At 43.8% G+C, this 23,425-nt stretch overlaps 1 protein-coding gene across 3 annotated transcripts in view; it reads right to left on the bottom strand.

The window, feature by feature from the left end:
• The window catches only part of POMGNT2 (protein O-linked mannose N-acetylglucosaminyltransferase 2 (beta 1,4-)), a 31,931-nt gene extending 8,894 nt beyond the window's left edge, over positions 1 to 23,037 (bottom strand). The window contains exon 1 of one of the 3 annotated variants that reach the window (XM_066571649.1): positions 22,948 to 23,037. The gene's annotated coding sequence lies outside the window, so the exon portion shown is untranslated. Of the gene's footprint in view, positions 1 to 1,543; positions 1,773 to 1,813; positions 1,943 to 22,947 lie in introns of those variants that run through there. The other 2 variants (XM_066571652.1, XM_066571642.1) reach the window with 2 other exon arrangements.
• Between the last annotated feature and the right edge of the window lie 388 nt (positions 23,038 to 23,425).

Genomic DNA, 23,425 nt, shown 5'->3' with positions numbered 1-23,425 from the left:
ACTAGCAGCCATTAATTTAATATTTGCTGATACTCCTGTCTTGATCTAGAAAATAACAGGTTAAAAAAAATTCCAAGACTAAAAAGTCAATGCATAGAAGCAAGCCACAAAGCTGAACTAAAAGTATTAATCTAAAAAAAATACTTCTTGGGCTTTTAAGATCTGCATTTCCAAGTTCTCCATCCATAATGGACTATGAAATTCTTTCCCCATACAAAATCCCAGATCTCAAGAAAATTCCCCTAAAAAAGATGCATTTTTGATAAACTAGCTTGAGGCGAGAAATGTAAGGAAAATGAGCTAAAAAGGTGAAGAAAAAGAAAAAAAAAAAGGTATTTCTCTCAGTCCCTCAAGTCTTGTTCACCTTCTGAGAGTCCCAAGCCTGAAGATGAAAACCCAAGCTACTCAAAATAACCATGGCTAGACAGAGGCGAAAGCTTAACAGGCAGAGTTCATTCCAGTTGATCTCTGTTCACCCGAGCATCCCACTGAAACCTATCTGGTTACATTGTCATTAACAGCCATGACACTTGAGTAAAAAAATCTCTCCTTTGGCCTGGTCTCTTGCTTTTAGTCTGTAAACAAGATACCTCTGTCAGAACAAAAAGTGTCAAGAGAGCAGTAGGTTTATCTTACTTCAGTGGTCTGCCTAAAGCAAAGACCGAGCGGGGGTGGCTGAAGGGAAAATTTACTAATGCTGCAAAACTGAATGAAAAAGAGTATGATGTGAAATCCCAAAGGACTGAACAAGACGATCTTCAGCCACTCCAACTGTGCCTCTGGGCTTTAGCTGCCATTTGTTATTCTCTGTATTTTATTTATCCTTTCCTTCTGTGCTCTCCAGCAGGCAGAGTACCTGTGTTATTCGGGTACTGGGACTGTGCTTAGCAGCACCCACAGCCTGAGCTCTCCCTGCTTTCCATCAGCACGGTGCCCAGGACCGCTCCTGGGTGCTGCAAATCCTAAGCAGGAGCCAAAATTCTTTGGAGCACAGCACAGCCAATAGGAACAGTGACAATCCCTCCTTGGTTACCACAAGCTCCACATTAGCATGTTTTTAGGGGAAGGTAAAAAAAAAGTAATCCCATAGCAGCACATGTCGGGCAAGAAATACATTTCTGCAAACCTACAGGATTTAGTCCATATCAGAGACGTTTTCCCCATGAGACTTTTGTTTAAAAATGATAAAGCAAACCACTAGTCAAACAAAGAGGGACTACAAAGACGTGGGATTACAAATGAACTACTGACTCCCTTCCCGCATGTGCACACACACAGAGGAGGGATTCAGTGTGAACTTGCATGGAAGGGGGAGCGAGGAGATACCATGGAAAACATGCCAACCTCCCCCCTCTTCTCAGTACACTGCAACCAGGACTGCCAACAAAACTGAATTCAGAGCCGTATGTGATCAGCACAGCAAACACAGCACAGTTACAATGACACCCGGCAAAGAAATACAGTAATTCAGAGCATCTGCAACCTTTTTAGTCTTGGAAGTACTGTCACTGGTAGATCAGTGTTTCAGCACATGCACGCATACCTGGTGATGCTAAATAACAGGAAATGCTATCCGGTGCCTCTCTTTCAGAGGAGAAAGAAAAAAGAAGACACCTTAAAGCTATGCTTTGCAGGGGAACGAGCACTCTCCAGTCCTCTTCTTTCCTCACCACCACAAAGAAAAAGCAAAAATCCCACCTAAGAGCCGTCGGCACCGTAACCCGCGCACCATCGGCAGCCCGAGCTACCTTTCTCCGCCAGGTCTGAGCATGCTCTGTGTGCCGGCAATGTCCTATCGCTCCAGCTGGCTCACCTCAATTTGTTAGCCTCCCAGAGGTCAGCCTTGCATGCAGGATGATTTGCTGCAGTATTCCTGCAAATCCCCGACGGGCGGCCACACTGAAACAAACACCAGCGTGCTGCTCCACGGAGCTGAGCGTGTCTTGGGAGACGGGCGGAGAACTGCTCTGGGGAGGGGGGACACACGCATTTTAGAAATGCTGCTTTTGAGGATCCTTAACGCCACTGCTACTCCAAACACTTCACAGAAAAGAAGAAAACAATAGGAGAGAAAGGAAAAAATGCCCCTTGCTTGAAGACGTGAAAGCCTTTCGTCGTGCTTTCTAGTAATTCCCTAGGCACCAGGAAAGCAATTTCCCAGCTGTGACGGTCAGCAAATGGCTTAGAATTGAACAGGGCTGTGATTGCCCTCCTTCAGAGATCCAGGGAGCAGTATTTTCATACTAGAGTTAATTTTTATGGTGGAAACAAGTATTTGCTAAACACAAAGGCACAGAAATTATCCAGGAGCTTATAAGAGAATCTCCTAGTGCACACAAGCTCACGGAGGTGAGTGCCTTAAACAAACCTTCCCAGCAGAGCTTGAACCTGTGGGGGCTGAGCAGCTTCATGAAGATGGCAAACCAGATAGAACTGACTGGGAACACTTCCAGTTCTTATCCCACAATGGGATCCACATTCAGATCATTGCCCTCCAAAAGGCTCATGGCATGAAATCACACCATTGAACACAGGAGTGAGACCCCAGCCTTGCAGGGACACTCCTGCAGGCAGACCACAAGCAAACACAGGAGGCTCTGCAAACCTGTTGCTTGTATACTTGCAGGACACATCTTGTTCAATATCTGTCTGTGAGGATTTTCCCTAAAGACCTAACAGGTAAAATAAGAAGGATGAAAAAGAAGGAAAGTTCTCTTAATACCTCCTCCTACATGCTCAAGGTGCACTTCAAACCACAGCATGAACCTATGCCTGTCCTGAGAGGATCTCAGAGAGACATTGCTCAATCACATGTGCCTGGGGGAAATAAATAATAGAAAAGAGCAAAGAGAAGCGAGCCCATCCAGTGCCCTCAGCCTGTCCTATTGGGACTAAGGAAATCTAAAGTCACTCTTCTCTTTTTAAGGCCATCTCATTGTCCCGTTGCGCCTCTGAATACAAAGATATTGCCTTGTGCAGAACAAGTCCGATATTTTTCCTCTGAATTTTGTAACTCTAGGAGTGGAGTTAGATTTGGAGCTGACCTCACTTGAGAAAACACACCTTAACTTTGTGCTTTCTGCACTTCAGAAAGCTCCACAGCGTGACCTACCTTCCACTGATGCTAACGGGAGCCTTTCCACTGACCCCACAGATCTTGGCTAGTGACTGTATCAGTAGGAACCCTGATAACCCAGACACACCATGTTGGTCTCTCTCTCTCTTAGAAAAGCTTTTATTTTACTGGAGAAGAAAGGACAACATATACAGACTGGTCTTTTATGAATAAACTTATTCTCTACCCCTGGAATGAGTTATATTAAAGGATTTCTTAGGTACAATTTATCACAATGCATAGGGAAGAGAGTTTAAACCCAGTCCTGAAGAGGGTCCTGTTTGTCAACCTGCCATAGCACAAAGTACAAAACTGCATCATTAAGGGGCAGGGGAGGAACCATAATCTAATAATTCCAGTAACTGGAATAATAACTGTCCATTTCTATTGCACCATAAGGCACTAAGTGTGGCAGTCCCAAGCTCTTCACAGTCAGCACCTACTACAAGCTGGTAAGGTTTGAATAGGAGATCTTGGCTCAGAACTAAGAATTTGATGAATTATTTAATACCCCTCATAAAGTTGCAGTCTTCAATAACAGCACCACATTTTAGAACTCCTAAAAAGCAGTACAGCACAAACAAAACTCATCAAGCTAGCAAGAAAGTCTGAATAGATCCCTCTTGGTTTAGGGCTGACAAAGAGCAGGTAAATCATTATTTACTGAATCTTTTCAGTGCACATATATGTTGCAGGGGTGCCTGCATCACTCTGAGTCACAGCATTTATTATTTATAGTCCCAGAAGGACTCTCTATAAGAAATTATTCCTCTTGCACTGCTTTTGAACCAAAAGTGCATTTCAGTTTGAGAGCACACAAAAAAAATTATGCCTGAACTAACAAAAAAAGTCTTTGTACTGACAAATACAAAAAAGACACAAAGGAAGCATTTGGTTTCTGGACACCAAGATTGGGACTTCACACAGGGAGGATGACATTTTGATTCTGTAGAAGCTAAAATTAAAACTCATGCCAAAAGGACGAGGACTTCAGCCAAATATTGAAAATTCCTAAGCAAGAATATACTTTGATATGGTAAAAGGTATTTTTCAGAAGAATATCTCAGAAGCCAAATTACCCTTTGCTCAAGTGCTTCAAGAATGACATGATCCCAGGCTTAAGAGATGTAGGATGCAAGTTTTACATAAATATTAGGTTTAAAAAGGTTGAAGTATGATCAAACATATTTTACACGCATGCACACACACAGAGAGGTTACATGTCTTGACATCAACCAAATTCATAGATATTTATTCTCTTCTGCAGATGTAAGCATGTTTTATACATATAAAACATATATTTGCCTGCTATCTGAACTTGTCATATGCTAAACTACTCACTCTAATAAACTCCTCCATCCCTATTAGGAACCACCCTAGCAGCATTGCAGGGACACACTGGCCTGCTCCTGCAGCTGTATGCAGTGTGTGTGGGGAAGAAAGGTGTGGGAGAGTCACCTGCCAGTTCCCAAGGCAGGAAATGGCTTTGGTAGCTGTTCTGATTCAAGTTAGGTGCCACTTGTGCTCTTTCAAGTTCCTATTTGGCCATCAGTAATGACAGGTCAGCAGGGTGACAGAGATAAATCAATTCCCTCTACTACAGCTTTGCCAACTGTGCACCTGCAAATGTAATTAGTGCCAGTGAGTCTGCAAGGGAATTTGAGATAATTCATGCTCATAAAAGCAGTTTGGTAAGTCAATGATGTTCAGCAAGACTGACGTGAGAAACCAAGGGTAAAACATTGCCTGTGAGATCCCTGGGTACAGCCTCACCCTGGTGCTGCCCACAGTTGCTATTTGTTCACTGGTTTTGCCCAGGCAGCAGGAAGATCATCTGCCCTCTCTCAGATGACACTTCAATATTCAGCCACAACCTCACCTGAAGACAGACATCTCCCATTTTACAGACAAAAAGACTGAGCCTGTCAATGGGATCTGGCTGGGATGCACCACACCAGCATCCATTAATATGAGAGCAGCTTCCTGTCAAAAAACTACCAACAATCAAAACCTCTTGTGTATTCCAAGGTTGTACTCATGGGCTCCAGGGCTCAAGACAGAAGCTGGGGCCTCTAAGACCACAGGTGACAGAGTAAACATGGTAAAGGACAGAGAGGAATATGTTACCAGCTCTGTCACTGTTGCTCTCAAAGAGCTGCTGGAGGAGTAGCCACAAGCCTGACACACTCTGTTCCCCACACACCTTCCCTTCCATCTCATCTTCTATTCCCACTGCACTTGCTGTGCAGAAAGTCCAGGGGCCTCCTGCATAGCTGGGAAACCCCTCCTGGACCCACAACTTAGCTTCAAGTTGGAGGCCATGTCAGAGTTACTTGTCCTGGGAATTTTGGAGGAAAAGGAAGAGAGCCTCTTCTCCTGTCTATTGAGACAAACAGGGTAGTCATAACCAGCAAGTCTCACAGATGTCTTAGGAAATTAAGATGTTAATATCACACCAAAATACACCTATTGAAAGAAAAAACACCCCTGAATGTGAACATAATAGGGGTGCCAAGTTATGGAAGAGACATAATAGAAATACAGAACACCAACAGGCACTTAGATCTATAGGGGTGAACAGGTAACAACTGTGTGGAAGTATTCAAAGGACAGGGCATAAGATGTCCAAGAATTTAACTGCCTTCACTGGACTATGCACCTGCTTTGCAAGTGGGCTGCAGCTGTTCCAGAACTGATGAGGACATCTTGGTTCACAAGGAGGATTACAGGAGGGCTTCGAGGATCGAGTCCCAGGACTTGGATGGTCTTCATGGGTGCCTTCCAACTCAGAATATTCTATGATAGGACTGCTGCCTGAAGCTGCCTTTGTTTTAACCTTCCACTTTTTCTATGTTCAGAGACTTTGTACTTTCTTAAAAATCTTGAGAATCCAAACCTACAAACCAAAGTCCTAGTACTTCATGGAAAGAACTCCACAAGGAAGCAGTAACAGCATCTACAGTCTGGATCAAAACAGCAGTTTCGATCCAAGCTGGAGCATGTGCTTCAATTAGCCAGTCTCTGACAAATGCCTGCAAGTAGCTAGAACAGCAGCATGACAGGAAAATAGTTCAGAGCCAAGCTAAAGGAGAATCTAAATCAAATCAGGGGAAATAAAAAGGTTTACTGCCATTTTGAGTCCCATAATTGCAAACTGATTGTTTTGCCTCCAACGCCCCCTTCAGCCACACCTGTACAACACATCCTCCTCATGTCTTAAAGGATGCAGCCAGCATACAGCCCAACCCTACTCCTAGGTCAGCAGTGTAATATAACAACAGGTAGGAGCACAGTATCACAGGATACTCTCCCTGTAGTGTAACCTGTTAGATTGATGCTAAGGGAGCACAAACATCCATGTTTTGAGTGGGGGGCATATCCCAGGGTGCTGACAGTCACATGAAATTTTAGAACAAAGCATTAGGTCTCACAAATCATAAAATAACCTAGACAGGAGGTAAAAAAAAATCAAAGCTGTGTTTCCTGATACCATAAGCCATACAAATGAAAAATATCTGCTGGCCAATTAAAAAAATATCCTAACAACTGGGTTTTGATAAAAATCTCAGTCTGATTTCCCCCAGGGAAAAGAATTCTTACCTTGTCCCTCATCTGATTACAGTATCTTCAGAAGGCCCAGAAGAGAAGTATCAACACATGGCTGTAGGCCAGGCATTTACTGTTGCTCTGAGGGCTACTCCTGCTACTGACAGGAGGGAGAAGAAAGCAAATGAATCATCTTTCTCAGCTTCAACATGAACCGCTGCACACAACAGGGGAAGTGTGATGAATACACTGAATTAATTGTAAAAGCCCATTTCAACTCCTCCAGGTGTCATATGCAACCATTTACAGTTCAATACCTAAGAAGAGCCTCTTCATGCCCTCAGCACCTTGAAAATTCATGGAAAGACTATTGAATTTAGGCATATTTATCAAGGGCACAGCAGCAAGAGGAAGAAGTCCAAGCTTGACATGATGGGAAATTTTTGTATTAGACTTGCTGTTGTATTTATCTGAATAGTAATAAAAACCAAGGTGGTTAATTTTTGCCCCATTTTTTTCCACCAATAAATCAAAGTATTATTTCTCTACAATGAAAAGTGGGTCTCCTTGTGACCCATTTCTGTGGAGTTTTTAACACCCCCATAAATAAACAATATGACATTCAATACACACAAGAAGGTGAAAGTTTCAGAGAAAAAGCAGGAAGTATCTGTTGAAAGAGGAACACCTGCAAAACTACTGACACAGTTGCTGTTCACCTGTGGCCCTTCCATGATGGGAGATTCCTTACCCAACCCTGCCACAGCAGCTCATTTCTGTTCCCTTCCTTCCTACCAGCAATATCTGCTGCCTCTGTTGCATCAAATGCTGAGTCAAGTCTTTGGCAATGAGAATCTCTTCAAGTAACTGAAGCGTAACCTGACTGTTACTGAGAGAGAAGCAACATCAGCCCAATAAAGCAACTGCTGTTCAAGGCAGCTCCAGTTAAAAACATCTGCCCTCATTCATTTTGTACAGCTCTGGATCCATGTGCTGGTATTTGCAAAGCCAAGAATAGAGTGGTCTTTCAGATACTTTACAGAGTATTTCAAGACATCAAGGGCTCTCCAGACAGCTTCCTACATCAGGATGTGCTTTTCCATCCCTAGGCTTCTGCTGGCATTGATGCAGCCATCCCCAGAGAAGCCACCAAGCACAGGGAGGGCTGGAGCAGGGCTGAACCCTCTCAGTAGCAAAGCATTCCCAAGATGAGCCACAGTAAGGACGTAAGGGCTGCCACACCCCGCAGCCTCAAAGAGGAAGGTCTGGTGACCTTGAAGCCAAGACTAAAATATACAAATGTATTGGCCATAGGCAGTGAATCCTATCCTAAGTGTGGAGAGAGAGGTCAGAGAAAGAGGACATTTAGAACCTTCCTGCCTTGGCTCATCCTGCTTCACCCCTTCTGTGGCAGAATGATGTGCTTTTAATCTAACCTGGAGGCTGACAGGAACAATCTGCTGAGGTAGCCAACCCTTCCTTCCAGGCAAAGGGATTAAAGCTACAGCACAAAAAGCTTCTCTTGCAACTATGAAGACACAAATCTGCACCTGTGTTACTGCAGCAAGTACGTAAAATGAGAAAACACCGAAGTCAGGGACTGAAGACTGACTAGGAAACAACCATCATGCTGAGTGACCTATAGTTACACAAAATAACCACCATTTCTTTACCATCAAGGTGATGAACCAAACTAAACCCCAAAATACACTGAAATAAAACCCCTCTTTTAATATACTTAATGCTTAAAAATAAGCATGCACACAAGAGTCCTGTGTTCCAGGGGGACAATACATGCACATAAATTAAGCAAGGATTACAGAACTTTGTGTATAATATAACCTTGTGACCTCTGTGCTAAGTGTATATATATATTTATATATAATACATATGTATGACTATTCCAAAATTAATATAAAATATTACAATTAAGACAGAGACTATGTACTTCTTCTATGTTTATACCCACATTAAAAGATGATTAATCAATGATTTTATAAATCCAAAGAAGTTAATTTCAATGAGCTGCTGGCTTCCTAGCTTTAGCTTTATACTTTGACACAACCATAACAGAGTCAGAAGCCGAGATGCTGCAAAGCCTTATATAAAGGTCTGTGGAACTGTCCCAGGCAACCTTACAGGAGAAGGGAAGGTGAGACCAACTCCAATCTTCATTTTCTATTAACTTTCAGGTCTCTACATGAACATGAATAACAACTTAAGTAGTAAAGAACAAACAGCCAGAAGCAAGGAGCAGAGGTAAGAACAAATCATTAAAAAGTGATAAGCACCAAGGGTCCTAACTTAGCTAAAGGCAGTAAAAATGCAGACACACAGAAAAAACCACATCATGCCTCCTCAAAATGAATCTGGTCGTATAGTTTTAGTGCTGAGTAAGTGAACTGCCTCAGTGCAACACACCAGTGTCTGCTAGAAAGGGCAGTATTTCATCTGTGTGCTTAGAGGTCTGATAGCCTATTTTCCCAGGTGTGTCTCTCCCTCCTTCTAAAGGAGAAAATTACACAGCAAATTAATCTTTGTGAACCTTTTTATTTTTCACTGCTCCTCCTCTTCCCTCCCGCCACTCCTCCTAGCCGTTGTGAAAGGTAAGCAGGAATATGCTGAAATTAAAATTGAAATAAATGACAACAGCAGGAACAGCCCGAGTCTGGTTTGGCTCACAAAAGCGAGTTTATGATATGGTCGAGTCAGTGCAAAAAAAGAGGTCATGAAAGTGCTGTCACATACCTTTCTGGAGAGAGCTTTTTGTCCACATATCCACAGATGAAAGCCTCATCTGCTCAGGGAAACTAATTTTCCAGTGCAAAGGGATTTCAATTCACAATCCACCACCATCCCACTCAATTTACATTACATGTGGCCAGCTGGGAGAGGGGAAAACAACAGCAAACTAAGACACGAAGCAATTCACGAATCACTCATTTCCAATGCATCAAAGGCGTAGCAGTGAGCGTCTGTGTCATGGACTGTGGTCACTCTGTAACTACATCTGACTGCCTGCTTGCCAGAAGCACATGCAAAACCCCACCACATCCAGGGAACCACTGACTGCACAGGGGGACTGCAGTCCCTACACACAAACTCAGAAGGGTTTTTTTTCCCTGGGAGAGAGGAAGGGACAGTGGCAGTTGATTTCAAATTCTTTCAAGGCATTTCCAAGGTATGTTACATTGACTGTGCTTAAGTATTTCATTGGTCACCTGTGATTCAAAAGTCACATACAGCTTAAAACTGCAGATGAGTCTCTGAGCTTAAAGAAACCAAGGTCTAAACTCTCAGCTGAGTACCACTCCTAGAACAAAACATTCACATTAGTACACCAGTGAAGAGAACTGAACTGCCAATAGTGTTATTCAGTGAAGAGTATACAAAATTGATCCCTAAAATAGAATGGGTGAATTTTTAGTACCAGAAGATATTTAAAACTCACAGCATAGCTTTGAGAAGAATGTAGCAGAAACATCCCATTCTGGTTTAGAAGCTCTGAGAAGGGAGAGCAAAGATTACTTTTCAGTGTAAGCTATAAGACTTCACAAGAAGGATCTTTAAAAGCTTGTATGGTTTACTATCAGAGAACATAACTAGTGCATAAGAAAGATCTGTGTGCAAGCCCTCTTCATACATAGAGCATAACCAGGAAACCCATAACAATTTCTTGATGTCATTAAAGCATGGTCCTAATACACAACTCTGAGCTGATGAAAGAGTTAGTTCTCTGAAACAGAAGCAGCCTATGCCAAATTTACACAACAAGGACTTCCAGTCAAGGACTCAAATCCCATAATTCAGCTGCTCTTTGCTTCTTGAGCAGCAAAGCAGCCAGCAGATCAGACTTTAGAGACATCCCTCCCTGCTAATTACATGGTAACAGTTTAAAACAGAGATTGTATCACACCCACTGTCTCTCGAGAGCAAAAACACATGTATAATCAAATTGTTAAGGTAAAACAGTAAAAAATATGGAAAGGCAATTAACACCATATACAAAGAAATCTTTGCAACTGAAAACACATGATCTGTTTTCACTGAGAATAACATTTTCTCAGCTGAACTTTGGCAAGTAAGCTGTGTGGTACAAAAGCCATTATTTCAGAAATACGAGAAACCCCTTTTGGTATCAAACAAACTCTTATTCCTCTCATCTTTAATCCCAAGCCACCTCCACACTAGAACCAAGAAATCCTTATTTAATATCAAAATGAGCCCTTGTCCCCTTTTTATACATATGTGGCCTTCAGAACATCTAGCAGCTGAAGAAGGGGCTCCTGGATGCAACTGAGCAGAGAAGTCCAGCTGCCAGTGAGTACCTAGATCTCTGCTGCAGTTTTATAAGGCAGAGTCAAAGGCCAAAGGAGAGGAGAACACTTGCATTGTGTTTTGAAAGGAAAAGGTGAAACATTTTACAGTGGAAAAGGGAAACATCAGTTGGTTTGGATGTGAGAATTGTGCAGCACAGCCTCTCACAGGTATGACAAAGCAAGCTTTGGAGCACAAGATGGTCAAAAGGCAATGAAAGCTGGAGGCAGGATGGCAAAAGTTTGTGAAACTTTTCAGCTGACATTGGAAAAAGCTTGAAGAGATGAAGGGGCAAATTACTGAGCTCTTTGCTTACATGGCAGTTGTAAGGAAAACTTCCAGGTTAATTCCGAATAGCCAACTATACTTAAACTCAGGTGTGTCTCTTCTCACACCTAAACAAAACAACCCAAAAGAATTAAGAAGACCTAGGAATAAAATAAAGGGAAGGAAGAGAAGAAACAAGTAGGAGGGGAATAGACAAAAAAAAGACACACTTGGACAAAGGATGTACAACAGAAGAAGGTGCAACCTTCAAAGACTGCTCTAGGGAAAAAAAAAAGACCAGACAGGAAGATTATCTTTTTTTATCTGTATTTATCAATAAAACACCAAGAAATTTCCAGTCATGAGCTCGAGACCTCATTGCACTGTATGAAGTAAACAAAATCACTTAAAACACAGGAGAAGATTGTGGGAATGTTGGTGCCAGCCGCCATGCTGTTGGATCAGCTAGTGGTAATTCAGTGAAACTGATGCTGTAAAATCAGTGCATCAGGAAAACTCAGCCTCCATCCCTCTTTTAGAGTCTCAAGGATGCAAGAGGGATGACATCTAATTCAGTACCAAAAAAAAAAAAACAAATAAAAACATTTCCATCTGTACACAAAAATGATATATCACCTCCCAGTTAGAAAACTAGCTCAAATCCATGAGGAAAGACATAGATGACTTCACACTACCAGGAATATGTGGACAGCCACCAGAGCAGAGAATACACTGCATCCTCAGAAAGCACACATGACATCAAATAAAAAGAAGCAAGAAACATGGCAGGAAAATGAACTACAGGGGAGGAAAGAAAACAGAGCCAAAAAGAGTACTTCTACTAAAGGACAACCAGAAAAAGAACCAGATAGAGAAAAAATCATAGAATCATAAAATACGCTAAGGGAAGGGACCCATCAGGATCGAGTCCAACTCCTGGTCCCATGTGGAACATCTCAAGAATCACCATATGTCCCAGAGCATTGTCCAAATGCTTCTTGAACTCTGTCAGGCTTGGTACTGTGACCACTTCCCCCTGGAGCCTCTTCCAGTGTTCAGCCACTGTTTGGGTGAAAAACTTTTTCCTGATATCCAAACTAAACACTCTCTGACTCAGCTTCCTGCCATTTCCTTGAGTCCTGTCAGTGGTCATGAGAGTGAAGAGATCAGGACTTGCCCCTCCTTTCCCCTCCTGAGGATGCTGAAGACCACAGTGAGGTCTCCCCTCAGTCTCCTCCAGGCTGAACAAACCCAGTAACCTCAGCCACTCCTCACCAGGCTTCCCCTCCAGACCCTTCACATTCTTGTTGCCTTCCTCTGGACACTCTCTAATAGTTAAATGTCTTCTTCACATTGTGGCTCCCAAACCTGCCCCCAGCACTGGAGGTGAGGCCACCCCAGTGCAGAGCAGAGCAGAGCAGAGCAGAGCAGGACAATCTCCTCCCAGGTGGTGATGCTGTCCCTGATGCACCCCAGGAAGTCACTGGCCTTCCTGGCTGAGTTGGGAATTATTGAAAATTTCTACATATTTCCCTGTTTGTGAGGGAGGAAAAGTCCTGCACTCCCACATAACATCCCAGTCCCTTCTAGTGCTTCCACCTTGTAAGCTGAGGTGCTGTGGTGCTGTATTGCCTGCTACAAACAAGGCTCTCTGCTCATGGTTAGCAGACATGGGCAGAGGGTGAAAAGTGAAGAGAAGTGGAGGGATGGATGCACTGTAAGGTAGCAAACAATCAGCATCTCTATTACATCAGTTCACACTGTTGTGTGACAGTAACACAGAACAGTTAAACCTGCACTACCCTCAGACTGCTCTTCAAGGGGACAGGAAAAGGCTCATCTTCTTATCCCACTTCAAGCCACTAAAACAAGTCAGATCTCCTTTCACAGAATGAGCTTTGCTTACCCCACACAGCGTGGTGCCAGATATATACACCCAATGGAAGCAATGCTTCTGCTTAGATTTAAGGATGTGCTTAACTCCTGGCTGGATCTGCACTTTCAAACATATCTCCTTGTGGGCCAAGGATTTGCATTCTTACACATCTTTAAGCTTTCCATGACATGACATTTATCATTCTGACTGTGATAAAGGGTGGCAACACCCTGCTTGTTTATCTTGCTCTCAATACACTGCAGAAAACAAAAATACAGATTTTTTTACTACAAGGTGGAGGAGGCTGATATCACTCTCCCTCTCAGATAATTTAACTATAGCATAACATCATCAGGTTTAAATCAGAAGAAGGAAGAAAAGGCTTGAAGAAGCAAAAAAAAAAAAAAAGTGAGGGAAGCAAGATTTACTACAAAAGAAACAAACAAAAAAGTCTGTTTACAGATCAATCTGAAAAGAACATCTCTATTAAACGTCATTTCAGAAGAATTGATAAGATTGACAAGAATAAATCCACATGCAGCTCCAGGTATTTGAGCCTGAATGTGGAAAATACACATTATTCTGAGTTTATGAAAGGCTTAGTTTTTGTACACACTTTCTTGGTTCATTTTAGACATAGCACAAGATTTTAAACAAACAGACTTGGGTGCTCACTGATTTTTAAAGACAACAGCGCCCTACTTTTTAACATGTTTCTGAATTATATATGGGCTGTGTACTCCTCCAGACAAAGGAACTCAGAAAAATTATGTTCTGCCTCTATCCAGGTGCTTCAAATAATCTCCACCCTCCCACCTCTTCATCCCATGAAGTAAAGATGAAGACTGCATGACGTCAGTCACGCTTCAGACCTGTTCAGATGCTGCCTCTACCTGAAACTACACAATCCATGTGTTGAAATTCTCATCTCAATTACCAGAAGCTGAAATTTTTCCTACAGTGGGCTAGGCAGGTCCTGAGAGGGTGCTGACTGGAACACATCCTCCACAAGCCAGCATTATGCCAGACTGCATCCAGCTCCTCTCACAAGTTTCTCCTGATGGGATTGCTCTCCCTCCTGCCTTTCTCTTTGATGCCTGGCTAAGTGATTTTGGCTGCACCTGTGGTCTGCAATACATTTAACAAACAGCCCAGTGTGCTCCTGACCTGGCTGCTCCAGAGCCACGTGCCTGTGGCAGTGCTGCCTAGAGCATTAAGCCCACTGCATGTGCTTGAGCGCACACGGCCCATTTTGGACCCGCTTCATTACCCTTTCCTCAGCAAGCCTGCCTGCAGTTAATTTAATGCATTTAAGGACTGAAGACCAGCCTTGCCACCCTGCAGGGCTATCAAACATGTTACAGGCAGAGGATTTGGCCATATTCCATCTATGGGGTCTCTTTCAAAGTCCATTTCTGCTGAAAATAGCCGAGCTGGTGCTTGAGCAGTATGAGAACAGTGCTCCATCCAACACAGATCACCACCACCATGGAGAGCTGCTGCATCTTTACACTGACCCTTGCATATCCAATCCCTCCCTCACAGGAATGGGATCATTTCCAAGTCTCCTTATCTGATACTTTAAAAGTATGGAAGAAGACTGGAGTACACAACAGTGGTCCCCACATTTAGGTTCTGCAGGCCTGGTCAGCTTAATATGCTCTCTCTCTTGACTGCCACAGAAGGGCACTCGCAGTCCCCAGTCCGGGAAGGAGCATGAAGGACTCACAGGAGTGATCAGAGGCAAGTAAATGCTTTCCAGCTTCTTCCTCAGCAAGAGTCCTCTGAGGACAGTCATCTTGACATCCAGATTCCCATGGAAGAAAGCTTTTGCCTTTTCAAGAGTGACTTCCAACTTTGAGGCCCAGTATAACCAGGACAGCTTTGAGAGAGAAGGGGGTGAGTCTGTGTTCAGAGCCACACCTGGATGTGCCTTTGCAGGGCAATCCCACCTCTGCCTACAAACAGGCTTCCTCCCAACCCACTCAGAAATACCTGTACTATGCTTTCTACCAGTACCATACAAACTAAAAACCTTTAAAGTTCAAACATAAGTCACTTATTTTCTGATCTAGCCAATTGAAAAATGATGAATGACAACAGGTTGTGAAATTTATCTTGTCACCAGCCTATAATTGCTACTTGGAGCTTCAAATTATGGCAGAAAAAATGAAGAACAAAACTGAAGGGCTTATGGCTTATTTGGATTCTGGTTTACAAAGTGTAGATCATTATCTTTGTCAGTGTGTGAAGAAATGCAATTGCACTGTGGATCTCTACATCAAAAACCATCTACTTTAATTAATTGAGAATTATATCACCAAGAAAAGAATTACTGTAGTTATTTCAGAGTTGCTTATTGCTTTTATACATATATTGCTTATATAATAATATATATAATTATTATAATTATACATTGCTTTTATACAACCTGTCTGCAAAGGTTAATATGAATTTGCCAAAAATCTAAGTTCATTTTACTACAGAATTATTAAGGTATTAGGATTTAGGATTAGCATACCATGACTATTAGGATTCTTAATGGTATCCTAAAAAATACAAAAATATTTTGAGGTCTTCCTAAAAAGGGACTGGATAAGGACTGAGGAGTAAAGGAGGAAGAAAAGGCTGCAATTTAAGTAGGTGTGAGATTGTCTACAGATGGAGAGTTAAGGATAGACAACGACTAAGGAGCCCAGTGTCAAAGAAAGAAATAAAATCAACAACAAACTATAGGCAGATTTCCAAGACCTTACAAGTAAAATTACAGTAGTTTAGGTGCACTTGGTTTAAAGTTCACTCATTCACATTTCTTCACTAAAAAGTCACCCATAAATACCAGAAATAAAAGCTCACCAATCAAAAGCAATCAAAGCTACATTTTAAAAGCTAGCTCTGCCCCTCTGTTCTTCCCCCCAGGCTTCCAACTTCCCATCTCAGGACTGTCAGTAGCTGTCAGCAGATCATATGAGAAATTCATCTGAACATACAACATAACTTGACAGGCAATACATCAGAAAACCTAGATGTGACAACAGCAAATTCCACCAGATGGTCCTGGATCATATCTATCTATTAAAAAAATTCTGACAGAAAAAAAATTCTAACCACCCATAAGCAGAGCTTCTGAGGAACAGAAAAAAAAAATCTGGTATATGCACTGTTTCACCCTTTACCCTAACCATGCCAGAAAAGGAGATACACAACAGCTCCAGCTTGTCCTCAACAGTTTGTCCTCTCATTAATATCTATATGTATATTTCATCCTCCTCTCCAAAGAAAAGACTTCTAAATAAAGATGCCTCTCCCTTAAAGGCAGTATGTACTACATACATTGCTGCTTTTCAATTGAGAAAATTCTGTCAATGACTCTGGAGCTTGGTCTTGCTCCAGCACCAGCCTGGTCTCCAGGAACACCAAAACCATGTGGTTAGCCCTGGGAGTAGCTGCAAACTTGAAGCACATTCAAGACTCCCTGTTTGCCACCTTTCCCATCTCCCTGTTGCTCTGGCAGGCAGCAGATTCTGTTTGCGTCCAGGCTGCCTACAAACCTCATCAGCCTCTGCAGCAACTCATTTAGGAGAGACCTTGGATTGCCTTGTCCACTGTCGGTCACACAGTCAAACACTGACTATCCAAACCTACCCTCAATCCAGGTAAAACTGCCTTTGATATATGTGGAGTACAAATCACATTCCAGCATGCACAGCCTGCTCCAGCCTCAGGCCCACAGAAAACAGTGCTGTGGCAGGCATAGGGTCAGGGTCAGGACACTGTGCCACCCTCTGAGAAATGAGCACAGTCCCATGGCAGGAAACTCCAGGTTCAGAAGCAGCTCCATGGCTATTTCACTGATGCTGTCACTGTTCTTCAGGTGAGCACCACCAGCCTGGCCGCAGCAGCAGCTCAGCTGTGACAAAAGTGACAGGCCTGTGAAATGTAAATCAAACTGGAGCAGGCTGTCGCTGCTCGAGTGAGACCCTCAGGAACACCATTCCTTGCTCCTGTTCCGCCCCTGCCTTCTACAGCTGTGTGCAGATACATGTTTTGCTCTGTGAGATGGAAGTTGTGTGTAACTGCAAAGAACTACCACATGTCCTTGTCCTCCCAATTATCCATGCTTGGGACTAAAAGGTATTTAGTCAAATATATTTTAATTGGTAAAGCAAACGGACATGAATCTGAATGCACAGTGGGAAGGAAGACAGTGAAGGATGTGGTGTTACTTTATCATTGTTTAATAGGGCAAGATGGTGCTCCAAGTCCTTTGGAAATCTGACAGTTACTTTGAATACAAAGCTGTGACTGTGGTAGAAAACAGATCTACTCCCTGTCAGTGCACAAGCTGCACTCCACAGCTCAGAGCTGAGGTAATCTCTCTTCAGGCCAGTGTGGCACAATCAGTTTCCACCAAGAAACCAGACTGATCCTTTAACCAAGGAGTAGTTCTGTATATCACACAAACCTTTTTTCCTTCCCCTAAGGCAGCTCCTTCCATTACAGACTCTCCTTTGCTGTTAATCAAAGTGCACCCGTTTCCTGAGTGAGAAACACCTGAGTGTGGGATTACTCCAGTGTGCTGTTTATTGTCTCCATCCAATCCATTTTACAATTATCACCTTCAGCACAGAGAGAAAGCTACTTTTACATCATAGCCCTGAGAACAAAAAGCTTATGAAAAAGCCAGTTCTGCCCTCCTCCTTGAACTTCAACAAGGAATGTATGATTTTTCACTGTGCCTTTGTCATTTTGACATAAAAGAAAAAGTCAGTGACATTTTCAAGTTTTGTTGTTGTGCACCAGTGGGGTTTCAAATACTGCAGAAGAACATAATTACATTTATAGACACTTTTGACTGGAACTTAAATGTTGCAACAGCTATAATAGTCTCTTAGAGATAAGAAAAATAGGCATTTAGCTCAAAATGTACGTTCTGATTAAACTGAAAATGGACACCATCTTTTTACTGGACTGCTTTTTGGCATCTAAAAGTTTTTTCTATAAATACTAGACTATGATTTTTCAAACCATCAACTTCCTACAGAGAGAAAAATACACATCTTACTATTTAACTGTTCTCAGCTGAAATACTGTAAAAGAGAAGGCATAGCATGTATTTAATAAAATTAATGGAAAGTCACTTCCTCCCATTCTGATATTTAATTATATCTCATTAGAAAAGAAAAAAATAGTGCAAATCAAAGTCCATGAATCAGCTGTTTACTTTATTTATTTATAGGCATTTATATAGTGCTCATCACCATAGCAACCAGGAAACTTTTCTTCTTCTTGTTCAAAGGAAAAGTTGTAATTTCAAAATGTGATCCTTTGATGTCACAGTGCAAATAGGTACTTAGGTCCTTTGCAGCAAACACTTTAGGCAGGTGCCTGAAGTACACCAATCAAGTCAAGGTGCAATGAAAGAGACAGAAACAGAGAAAGGAAAAATAAAAGGAAAGGAACCATGAAACAAGTGAGAAAAAGGGAAAGAGGGAAAGAGTAAAGGGCTTTCTTATGAAAATCCACAATGCATGGTGTCCCACAATAAGCAATGACCACCCCAGTACTTTTTACCTGTAATAACAAGTGTCTGGTTCATGGAGAACAGTCCAATTAATGAAGACCAATCAGCAAGTTCCAAATTTATGCTGAGGGCACTGGTGAATATTCTTAAGCAAGGATTTCTAAAAGGATAGTAGCTTAAAAATGAGGCTGCAGAGGGCTGTCTCCCTTTTGAGAGCAGAGAAGTCAGGAGCTTCGCTTTGACTCCTACTCTATTCTGATCCCCCAGCAATTAGGCATTACCAAATTCCCACAGAATTAATAGACCCTTTTAAAAATGCCATCTGCTCACAAAACATCAAAGAAATGTGTAAATTAGAACACTGCTCCTGCATATACCATTATAGAATGAATTACTAGGTATGTCCTGCAATTGCAGTTTCCTCATGATACTGCTAGGAACTTCTTTTCAGACCCCCAAAAGAGACTGAAATTGGTTTTACGCTATTTCATCTGGCTCCTTCCCACCATTGTATAGATGATACACATACATGAACAACATAGTATTTCAGATTCTTTTTAAAGGTAATGAATTTCTAATTGGGACAGAAAGGAAAAAAAAAAATATCTTTGGCCTGTCGTCATTTTGTTATGTAAGAGACATTATCATGAAGATTTCCTCAAGACACTGGTATGTGAAGTTATTATCTTCAACTCTGCATTTAGCTTGATCCTAACTTCCTCATAAACCAATACTGTCCAAAGCAGTTAAATAAGGAGTGTTCAGTTGTTACTAAACTAAACACATAAATCTTTACTCAAGACTGGTGGTTATTTTGTAGTCTTTTTTTATATTGTATTCTAAATAGGGCAGAAGCTGCATGTATGACAGCAGGAAAAGTGACAAGTTCCTTATCTGGAAAAGCACCAGCAGGCACTGTTATCAGAGCAGACCAGCTCTTTTAAAGTGGATTGATGAAGCTATTTTTAAAAACACCTAATAACATCACAGAGGAGACTCTGATCTCTGCAAAGGTGAGCCACACAGCTGGATACTCCTGGGAGGCAGCTAATGAAACTGAAGCTTGTCATACACAGACTGCGTCCAGTAATTGTCTTTGAACACTCCCAGCTGAGCCTCCCCCGTGCTGAGCTCAATGCTTGCTCACAGCTTGTGCCAAACGCAGGCCGAGCCGGGCGCCGTCCGGCACCACCAGGTGTGAGTGGCCCTCTCTCCCCTGTCCTGCCAGCAGGCAGAACCTGCACACTTGGAAGGCAAAGAAAGAAACCTGCTTTCTTCCAGCCCCTCACACCTACCAGCTGGCTTCCAGGACAGGGAGAGACAGTTGCGTGGGAAAGGTGGCAGAGTGGTGTCAAAGCAGGCGGTGTGCTGATGGAGAAGGGAACACGTTCTACCACAGAAGGTGAAGGAAAGGGGGGGAAACCTAACCTTTTAGAAGGAGGAGGATCCCATATCATGTCTTCATCTAGCACAGCAGAACCACCAACAAATGGTAACCTCTGGGAACCCAGGAAATTCCTCTGGCTGCCCTGGAGGACTCGAGCCCCTGCCCAGGGGGCTCAGAGACCTTGGCACAGAGCCCAAGACCCCTGTGCCTTTGATTTAGCCCTTGGAAAAAACAATTACAACCTTATATGAAGAATTACAAGCAATGAAATTTAAGTAGAATGATAGTGAATTTATCACAGGGTGAAAAATAGGTTTTTGAGGTTTTTAGAATGGGGGTTCAGGGGACAAGATGGGAGGAATTGGGACGTGTCCTGTCTTTCTCCTTCTTGGCCTCCATGTGCTGTGATGGTGGCACTTTTAGATTGGTTTAGAGTAGAAGCTCACTGTCTAACATAGATGACAGGTATTGGAAAGTAATTGTAACTATTGTCCACGTAGTTTTTAGTATAAAAAGATAAGACAGCCCGGGGGGCGGGCAGAATGCCTCTGACTGTCTTGCTGAGTGGACCTCGGCAGGACAGGAGAAAGAATTTTATAGATAAGATACAATAAACAACCTTGAGACCGAGAACTGAAGAGCTCTGACTCCTTCTTTGAGGGCCAGGCTGGGAGAAGAGACTCTCTAACATATCTTGGGGTCACTCTGACCAGCTGAGACCCTGAGACTAACCCTCAGTCAGTGCTCTGTGCCAAAGGTGCAAAGTCCCTTAGGGACAGCTGCTGGCTTCCCCTGGAAGGCAGCCAGCAAGAGACGGGAGCATCACTCATCTTCCCCAAAACTCCACTGACCCTTCCTAGCCCGCTCTTCCCTGGCCTTTGTGGACCCACAGATCTACTCTACCTCTCAATGTAAACTTCAACATTGAATTCTGCAACCACCCTGGAACACAACCTAAGAAAATACTGTCCCACAGTGTGAGATCTTTGCCCTTTTGAAGAAATTTTATCTGCATAGCTGAGGATCTGTGATCTGGTTCTGGCTCTGTGGTTAAATGCTCTCCTTTGCGCCACCTTCTTTTTCATGATTCTTCCTGCCTCCCACTACTTCCTAGAAAAATCCACTCCCTCATAGCCTAGATACACCCTGACTGGAAAAGCCATTTTAAATAGAAAGCAGTTTCTTCTGCTGAGAAAAGTCATCTATGGCTCTGATCATTTGACAGTTTTATTTGTGGAAGATCTCTCTAGGTCCCTATGTTTTAAAACACCTCCTAAAGACCTTACTATGTTAGAGCACAGGCCAGACACATTAAAAACTCTGGGGAGCAGCAACTGAATGTGGGTTAATGTCATAGGGAACCATTTAAACCCACAGCACTTATGGAACACTTTAAAGCAACAACTTTTAAAAGAAAGGGGGTGAGAAAAAGGGGCATGAGAATATTCAATTTCCAGATGATTGAAGCAAACCTCAGTAAGTTCACAATGAGATGCAACTGAGGAGATTGGAAATTTAGCTGGAAAGAGATTTCCATATAGTCAATCCATTTTTCACATTGCTGAATAGAGAGTGGGCTCTAAGTAACTAGTTCCAAAACATTACCCAGGCATCTAGAGTGCATGTTCATGGCACATTTCACAAGTGTTGGAAGCTGAACTCCAGCTTTGATGACAGCTAATTAAAACACAAAAGTGAGACTCCAAGTAAAACTGCCACCTTGCAATCATAAACCGTTCAAAATGCACTCTGGCAGAAAAGCAGACTGCAAGGCAGCTTTCCTGTATCTAGTTCACACATTTGGTATCTGCCGCGGTTTTGAAAATGACATTGCAAAATAAACACCCTGTCTTACAGCTGATGCGTTTAGCCTAAGTCAGATTTGTTTCAGGGAGAACGTCCTTGCAGAGAATAAGAGCTCTTCTGGTTCCCAGCTAAGTCAAGGCTGGAGCTAACAAGCCAATCAATCAGTTCAAGCGTTTTGAGATTGCTCTTAAAAGGAGCCGCTTCTGTTTTATTACCAAAGTCAGCAGTCACCGTTTAACAGTCAGCATTTGTCAATAGTTACCCAACTATGGCACTGGTGTGAAAACACTGATACGTTCCCTTGGCTTGAGCAGTTGTTCAGATACAGTCCTCATTCTCATCACCAGAGGAGAGTGTGCCTCTCCAATTTATTTATTTTTCTAAACATGAAGCCTTTATCTTCATAGCCCATTTAAACACCGGGTTAATTGAGGGGGACTGGAAGGGAGCAAGGGGACCCAGCAGACACACAGAGCCCACCTTTGGAACATGCGTGTGCAATGCATCCACAGCTGACACAGCCAAGAGAAACTTTTCCACCATGCTTAGTCAGCACGCAATAATTAAAAAGGTGCAGGGTGTGATAAACCCAGCATCCGTATCCACTGGGGCCAAACTCGCAAATTCACTGCTAAGCTTTCAAAGCCCAAGACAGCTGTCGGGGGGCTAGGGGGTGTCCCAAGGCACTCAGCCATCAAGGAAAACTGTCAGGAGAGCATAATTACATCTTCACCTTCCCCAGTAGGCTTTAAACCTGCAGTGCCTTTGACCTCTGGGGAGGTTATCAGAGTTGGGATTGAACAGCTGCCTGCTCCGCTCACCCTCACTGCGGGCTGCCCTGCCGGCCCGGAGCGCTCTCGGTGCCCGCCTGTGCAGAGGTGCCCACGGCCGCGGCGCCAGCCCCGCTCCGGGAGGGCTCATCTCATCCGCCTCCCCGCCGCGGGGTCGCCGCCGACCACGAGGAACATGGCCCCGCTCCCCCCACTTCCTCATCACCCCCTCTCCTCTCATTCCCACCCTTCGGGAAGAAGGCGACAGCGGCCACCGCCACCCCCCACGAACCGCCCCCTGCGGGAGCTCGGGCCGGCCCCCGCCCCGCGCCGCCTCACCTGCCGCCCGCGGCAGCGACCGCCCCTCGGCTCGGCTCGGCCCGGCCCGGCCCCGCTGCCCTGGCCGCCTCCTCGCTCACGGAGTCCCCGCCCGGCGGCGGGCGGGAACGGGGCGGGCGGGCCTGGCAGGCGGCGGCCGCGCATGCCCGGTGCGGGCCAAGGGCATTGTGGAGGCTGCAGTTCGCGGGGCCCTGAGGGCTGGCGTCCTGCTTGGGCGCTCAGCGCACACCCTGTTCCCGCTCCTGTCCCCGCGGTCAGCGCACACCCTGCCCCCGGCCCTGCTCGGGGCTGTTCCGCGCACACCCTGCACCCGGTGCCAGCTCCCACCCCTGCTCCCACCGCAGCCCGGCGGGTTCCCTTCCCGGCTCTCTTCCCGGCTCGCGCAGCCCTTGCCTCCTCGGCTGATCGTTTTCCTGGAACCCTCTGCTTTTCCCAGCCCTCTGCGTTGCCCACCTGCAGCTCCTTATCTTTCTCCCAA

Source organism: Molothrus aeneus, chromosome 1 (assembly GCF_037042795.1).
Source record: "Molothrus aeneus isolate 106 chromosome 1, BPBGC_Maene_1.0, whole genome shotgun sequence".
Lineage (NCBI taxonomy): Eukaryota > Metazoa > Chordata > Aves > Passeriformes > Icteridae > Molothrus > Molothrus aeneus.
Note: the sequence above shows the minus strand (reverse complement) of the source record. Positions and strands in the feature narration are given on the sequence as shown.